General features: G+C 45.8%; 1 long non-coding RNA gene across 1 annotated transcript; it reads right to left on the bottom strand.

The window, feature by feature from the left end:
- Positions 1 to 346: 346 nt before the first annotated feature.
- LOC133723327 (uncharacterized) lies at positions 347 to 4395 on the bottom strand. The gene is made up of 3 exons (XR_009852935.1): positions 4120 to 4395; positions 3616 to 3680; positions 347 to 630 (listed from the first exon to the last, which is right to left on the bottom strand). It is a non-coding gene; the product is annotated as an uncharacterized LOC133723327 (long non-coding RNA).
- Between the last annotated feature and the right edge of the window lie 3701 nt (positions 4396 to 8096).

Here is an 8096-nt window from a genome sequence, read left to right as displayed (position 1 = left end):
CTTCACAAACTCTACAAATGTGTGCCCAATGGCCGAATACTCCTCATCAAGAACATACATCTCTTTGCTTAGACTCCATTCATTGAGGCGCTTTGAAAGCGTCATTTAGATGGCTTAGTGTTGGTGGCGCCACCAACATGGCCAAAGGCGTTGCCTCTCTCTCTCTTTCCACGTTAACCTCTTCGGTTCTGTGTTCGCATATTTTGGCGGTTACCTTTGTCAGACCCGCTCCCGGATTCCAAGGTGGAATCCGAGGTGGATCCATTTAGACCAAGCTAGAGAAAGGTTTATTCGAAAATTCGACATAACCTCCCCTAAAAAAATGGACTATCCAAAAAAACCTATAAATCAACAATACACTTCTAATATCATATATCTCCAATAACTCCCAAATATGACCTCTTGTCTCTCACAGAATCAACTTTCACTAACCATCAATGAATAGATAAAACAAGTGTCTCGTCCAATATTTACATGCAATTTCAATAGACCTCAGTATACTTATGGCATCTCAAAGCTCCTCTAATTAACATAAGAACTACTACTAGGTAAACTATACGAATGATGTCAGAAGATCAAGTGGATGCATGCCTTTGACGTGGATATTGATCCGACCTCTGCAACGCTAACCTGGGCAAAACAGAAAACCAAAGAGCCCCAAGAAAATCATAGAAAACGTGAGACAAGCTCAGTGAGAGGACAAAAATAATTGAATATTTAAAACTACTTTCCAAAAATCTTATTTTCCTTTAAATTAATTTTCGTTCGTAAACCTTTGGCATGCAATTAACCACTTATAGTAAACCTTTAAATTATATGTCACGAATACTTTCAAATACCAATTTATAAGATAAACTTGTAACAAAACACGCACTTTGCTTTAGTAAGGTCTCAAGAAAACTGAAAGTAATAACTGGGAAGTAAACTCGATACTTGCTTGCAAAGGTAACTTAGTCCAAGGCATCTTGCATAACTTCCAAAACTAAAAAGTATTACCAAACTTGTACCCAAAAGCTAGTCATACACCTATAATGAACTATATCAAAATAGGGAGAGCGTGGCAGACAACTGGTCATACACTCAGGCCGAGCCAACTCAACATGAGCAGAGCGGGGGAGGGGGAAAAACTGGTCGTACACCTGTGCGCATCAGGCAGAGCGGGGGAGCTGGTCATACACTTGTGCGTCCGCCGGTACACAAGCAGAGCATGAGGGTATACGTGCACGTAACCTGAAAACTGATAAAGTATCGCTGTATCTTGCTGGGGTTGGGTACTCGTAAGGTAAGTTGAAATCCAATTACTTTGTCAAAATAGAAGGTTCTTTCCTTTCATACATGTAACAACATTTAAAACTTGGGAAAAATTCACCAACGGTGTCTGGACACTTAGGGGACTTTCAGAATGATACCTGAACTTACAAAGTTATCAATGTGATACCTGGACTCATTTTTTCGTATCAACATCGTACCTATGACCAATTTCCGTAACGGCTCCGTGACGGAAATTGGCCGTAGGTATCACATTGATACGAAAAAATGAGTCCAGGTATCACATTGATAACTTTGTAAGTTCAGGTATCATTCTGAAAGTCCCTAAGTGTCCAGACACCGTTGGTGAATTTTTTCCAATTTTGCACGTGCGATGCACGTGAGTCACTTAATGAAGACAAAAGGACCGATTTACCCTCAAATTCTTTCTTTCTTTTCTTTTCTTTTTTTCTTTATTCTTCTTTCTTTCTTTCTTTCTTTCTTCTTCTTCTTTTCTGGTTTCTTCTTCCCCTGATTTGAATCATCAAGATTCAAATCATCTTGCTCGTCCGATTCCCACCGCCGATCGCCGATCAAACACCGCCGCTGCGTCTCAATCCACCTTCATGCACCACAGATGTTTCTGGTTCCCCCAACTTCAAATCCTATAGCAAATTGAAATTGTGCATTGAGGCTTCACCGCTCACTCCGAGTTCATCCCCGCCGCCGTCGCCAATGACTTGACCACAACAACCTCCACCACCGCACAACAACGTCGTCCTCCGCTGCTTCTCGATTGGGTTTGGGGATAAGGACTGCTTCTTCCTCCACCGCTAGCGAAATCGTGGAGGCTCAAGGCCACATTCTAAGGACCACCGGCCGGAAGGACCGCCACAGCAAGGTTTGCACCACCAAAGGCCCCAGGGACCGCAGCATCAGGCTCGTCGCCCACACCACCATTCAATTCTACGACATGCAGGACCGGCTTGGATACGACCAGCCTAGCAAGGTCGTCGATTGGCTAATCAAGAAAGCCAAGGCCGCAATTAACGAGCTCGACTAGCTGCCACCGTGGAACCCAAACTAAATTTATGTTCATACAACATTTTCTCCGACGATGCCGATATCCGCCGCGCAGGACACGCAGAACGTGAGCCTCAATTTCTCGATGGTGGAGGCTCCGAGTTCTTTGTCTACTAATCGGCGAGGCACAATGGTGGGTAGCAGCGGAGTGGCGAAGCTGGTGAATAAGAACAGCTCGAATTTTCTGCAGGTGAGGATGGTGTGGAGGCCGAAGTTGTTAATCTTTATCTGCCTAAAATTGCCTCTGATCGAAGTTGGGCTAGAGGCCGAAGTTGTCGGCTAAACCGATGAAGTTGCAGGTGAGGATGGTGTGGAGGTGGTGTTGCATGTCGGGAACGAAGGAGAGGATGGAGGGGTGGGATTGGAGCTGTGATTTGAGAGTGGAGGGCTGGTGGGGTCTGAGTTTCTGATCAATGGTGTATAAAAGAGAACGAGAGTGGTGGTGGTCAAGTCATTGGCGGCGGGGATGAACTCGGAGTGAGCGGTGAAGCCTCAATGCACAATTTCAATTTGCTATAGGATTTGAAGTTGGGGGAACCAGAAACATTTGTGGTGCATGAAGGTGGATTGAGACGCAACGGCGGTGTTTGATCGGCGATCGGCGGTGGGAATCGGACGAGCAAGATGATTTGAATCTTGATGATTCAAATCAGGGGAAGAAGAAACTAGAAAAGAAGAAGAAGAAAGAAAGAAAGAAAGAAAGAAAGAAGAATAAAGAAAAAAAAGAAAGAATTTGAGGGTAAATCGGTCCTTTTGTCTTCATTAAGTGACTCACGTGCATCGCACGTGCAAAATTGGAAAAAAATCACCAACGGTGTCTGGACACTTAGGGACTTTCAGAATGATACCTGAACTTACAAAGTTATCAATGTGATACCTGAACTCATTTTTTCGTATCAATGTGATACCTACGGCCAATTTTCGTCACTGAGCCGTTACGGAAATTGGTCATAGGTACGATGTTGATACGAAAAAATGAGTCCAGGTATCACATTGATAACTTTGTAAGTTCAGGTATCATTCTGAAAGTCCCCTAAGTGTCCAGACACCGTTGGTGAATTTTTCCCATATCTAATAGACCATTTGAAAAGTTTCTTTCTTTCCCAAAAAAAAAAAAAAACAATTTACTTCAAACCATAAATTATAAAATTGCATAATGACCACAACAATTAATTTACAAGAATCACAATAAATTTCTTGAATATTAAATAGATAATTAAGGAAATCAAATATCAAAGAATCGAAGTAATTGCATGCATTTCTTTAAAACAAAGTCCAACTCACAATGAAGGGTGACTAGGTGAGTCCCATCTCGGGAATGTCCTCGGAAGTTTGCTCAACCGAATTACCTAGTCAATAAGAATTTATGAATAAATTAAGCTCAATTCCGATAAACTAAGTAAAGAAACGTGAATGCATCCTAGCAAATCGTATCCTCTCTTTGACATAATGTCACCCAAGTCTTCCTATCATCAAATAATCATCTTAAGTCTCTTCCACTAGCTTCTCTCCAATTCCAACACCTCCAAAAACCATTTTTCCCAATTTATTCCAAACACCAAATTCTAATTTCTCATCCAAAATTCAACAATTATACTTGGGCTAGTAATAACACATCCTAGGAAACATAATAATGCTCAAAACACTCAAAATGGCCATGAAAGGCCGCCGGAGATGGCGGAGCCGCGGTGGCTCATGGTGGCCGGAATCCCAACTTCCAAAATCTTCAAATATATATGCAATATTATACTCAAACGAAAGCCCATGAGATTTTGAACGACTTTATACCTTGGGGTTTCTCCAAAAAGTCGACGGTTTGGCCGGAAATCGGGAAATTAGCCGAGAATTATCAAACCTTCTCTCCTTCGATTCGTTGCACACAAGTGAAATTAAATTATGAAACTTATATGGATAGAAAGCCCATGAGGAGAGGAAGAGGATGGTGTAAAAATTTTGGCCGGATTTGGCCGGAATCGGCGCCAGGAACGGAAAATGTGAACGGTGGTGGCTAGAGCTCGTTCCTTCACTCTCTCTCTCTCCTTGATCTGGTTCTCACGTGAAAAATGGGTCGGGGAGGGAGAGGATCTGATCTAATTAAGCTAGGGTGAGGCAAAAAGACCAAAATATCCCTCACACGAAAATATTCAGAACTTTCTCGTTATAACTCTGTTTAACGAACCGTTTGCGCCTACACTCTCGTATTGTCGTGCTCTATTTTTCCATGCTAAGAAGATAATTTTTGAAACTCCATAAAAAAATAATTTCCTATTAAGAAGACTAATTTAACGATACAATGAATTGAAATATCTAAATGCAATGCAAATAAATTAAGGGAAAGTATTTCCGGGTACGGGGTGTTACAACCTTCCCAAGTAGAGAGATTATATGGACCAGAACGTCCAGAAGTATCCCAAAGATTAGGGTTTCGCTCTTAGTGCCCTCTCTTAGGGGCGCGACTATAATTGGATTCCGGAATATGCTCTGTTTCCACGGATCTCAAATTATAGTTCTTCACAAGGATGTTGTCATGCTTTTCAGTGACATCCATAGCTCCAATGAGCTCATGAAACCTTGTGATTCGTCCTGCAGTAACATCGATTAGATAGTTCTTAGCAACCATCAATGCAGAGACGGGGAAGGTAGAGAGAGTCTTCTCAATCAACATCGCATTTGTAATCTCTTTACCACATAATTCCATTGAGGATTTAATGCGAAGTGCTTTTGAGTTGTAGTCAAGAACTGACTTGAAATCACAGAAGCGGAGGCTATGCCATCTCACTTCTAGGTCAGGAAGCAGGGAGTCATGGACGTTGCCAAATCTTTCTTCGAGTGCGACCCACAACCTTTTGGGGTCTTCTTCATTCATATACTCGTACTAGAGTGAATCATCCATATGACAAGTCATTAGGATGATGGCTTTCGCCTTATATGCCTCTGTACCTACATGTGCATTTGCAAGCATAATTAGCTATAATGAGCAACGCTCATTGTACCGCCAGAGGTACCAACTCCCACCAGAGGAGTGACCTACGGAAACACAGCCAGGCGGGCTACCGCCTGAGCCCCGGATCGCCCCCAGATCACCGCTGACGCACCGCCACGCGCCACGCCAAGATAGCATCAGAAGCTCTAGACGCTGGGAATTGAAGCATATCAGTCCCGCATCGAAAACAAGAAGAAGATCAACCTTCTCCTCACCTATAAAAGCTTCTCTCCTCTCTCCTAATTAATTACACATTTGCTACTCATTTATTGTTATGCTATCTATATACGTTGACTGACTTAGGCATCAGAGAAGTGAAGACCGCCCAACGCAGTCTCCCTCTGACGTCCCTGTCTCTCGTGTAACAGCTAGCAAAGATCATCAAGTTCTCGGAGTAGCAGTCCGCCTGCCGGACACGAGTTAAATGAAGGTTCGGCTACCGCCGAACTTTGAGCATTAACATTGGCGCCGTCTGTGGGAATCCCTTGAACAAAAGGTCATCCCACCACAATTACCATGACTAACTGTAGTGGGGAAAACGCTGAAGAGCAGGCGGACCAGTCCGCCACTCCCCAACCCACCAACCCAGCGGTAGGCATTAACCGCGCACTATTCAGCACCCCGGCCAACCCGGGCGGTGAGGTAAATCCAAGTAGCAGCCGCCCACCATGCCAAGATCTCGCCGCTCTATACGAACTGGCACTGGCGGATCTTCACAAGGCAAACAGAGAGCGTGAGGAACGCAGAGAGAAGGCCGAGGCCCAAAAACAAGTGGCTACGCTGATGTCACATTTTGATGAACTAAAGAGGACGCTGGGTGCAAACGCCAACCCAGCGCAAAGCGAGCAATCACAAAGCACCAAACGTAGCCGGCCCAACACTAGTACGTTGGTACCAGGACCGACTATACAGATGCAGGTACCGCTGGACCCACCTGAACTATTGGGAATGGGACCACTGCCCGCCCCCCAAATAATGTTGGAGCAGGAGGCGGAATCGCTGCCACGCACCAACCGCTCGGAAGCTAGGGCAAGAACTGAGGGCAATCTGCCTGCCCCAAGGCGCAAGCATGTTCAGCGGAGTATCCAGGCAGGTCCAGCCGGCAACGTAACAGTCCAAATACTGGAAAGGATGCAACAATTGGAACAGACATTAATCCGGGCGGAGTCGGGTGCCCCCGCGCCAACCTCAAACCCGCTTTTCGCGTCCAGGCCAGGACCGTTCACTGCCACGATCTTGAAGGCTGTCAGACCGGCACACGCAAAGACTCCGAAAATGTCACATTACAGTGGTGCGTCTGATCCCCTTCGTCCATATGGACACCTTCAAGAAGGTCACCAACAACAAAGGATTCGATGATGCCACCATGTGCCACTTATTTAGCGAAACGCTGGACAGCGAGGCAATGAACTGGTTCTTTGAATGCCCGCCGGATCCATTGACTCATTCCAGGCATTATCACACGCTTTCCTTTCTCGGTTCATCCTACTGTCCGCCTGACACCACAATACAAGTCAGTTGTTCAACGTCAAGCAGGGTACGGAAGAAACGTTAAAGGCGTCCGTCACAAGGTGGCGGGCGGCAGCATCTCAATGCCGCGATCTTCATAAAACAATGGCTTCGGCGGCTTTCAAGCAGGGACTCCTCAAGGGGCCATTCCTGTATCACCTCAACTACAATCATCCAAATGCGGTATACGAACACCTCATGAGTGAAGCGGTCATTCATGCCCAAGCAGAATTTATCACAAATGGAAAAACCCCACCGCCACCAGCAACACCAACAAAGCCAACACAACCCTCCTCCAGTCATCAAGAGACCGCTAGCAAAACCCCCGCTGCACCGCCGACTGACAAGAAGAGGGAGTGCAAATACCACGAGGACAGCGGTCACAATACCAACAACTGCAATGCTCTCAAAACTGCCATCGAGACTTTGTACCGTGACGGCAAGATGGAGCAATTCAAGGTGCGCCCACCGCCACCTGTGATCGCCAACATTGAGCCCTTGGGCCGCATCAACACCATTGACGGCGGTGCTCCGATCACCAACATGTCTCACAGGGCAAAAAAGCGTTATGCACGTGCTAATCACCCAAAAGAAGTCTGCAACATTCGCTATGAGAGATCCGCCAAACTCCCAAAGTCTGGTTGGGAGCCCATTACCTTCTCAGAGGAGGAGGAACGCAGAGTGCATCTACCCCATGACGACCCAATCTTGATTGATGCCATTCTCGATAAGTGGTCAGTGGGAAGAATCCTGGTGGATAGCGGATCCACTGTCAACGTCATATTCAGCGGTTGTTACAACAACCTTAAGCGGAACAGAAAACTACTCCAAGATCATGAGCCACTGCTTAGCTTCTCCGGTGACATCACGCAACCGCTGGGTTCTGACTACATGCGGCTAGCTATCGGCGCTAGTCCATGTATGGCGGAGGTACATACAGAGTTCATAATCGTCGATTGTTTCAGCTCGTATAACGCCATCATTGGCCGGCCGACACTCAACAAGCTCAAGTGCATCATCGCCGGACACATGCTTCTCATGAAGTTCCCCACACCCAACGGCACGGGCTGTGTCAAGGGAAGTCAGCAGTTGGCACGAGAATGTTATTCAACTACTATAGCACGGTCAACCCGCCGCCATGAGATCCTAACGGTAGGAAACCATGCACCGCCACCAAATATCTTCGAGGATCCCAGGGATGACGAGAAGAAGTATGTAAAGAAGGAGCCAGTCAATCCAGAAACGTCGTTGAAAGTTGTCAGCATCTCTGACG

The sequence above is a fragment of the Rosa rugosa genome, chromosome 7 (genome assembly GCF_958449725.1).
Source record: "Rosa rugosa chromosome 7, drRosRugo1.1, whole genome shotgun sequence".
NCBI classification, from domain to species: domain Eukaryota; kingdom Viridiplantae; phylum Streptophyta; class Magnoliopsida; order Rosales; family Rosaceae; genus Rosa; species Rosa rugosa.
Note: the sequence above shows the minus strand (reverse complement) of the source record. Positions and strands in the feature narration are given on the sequence as shown.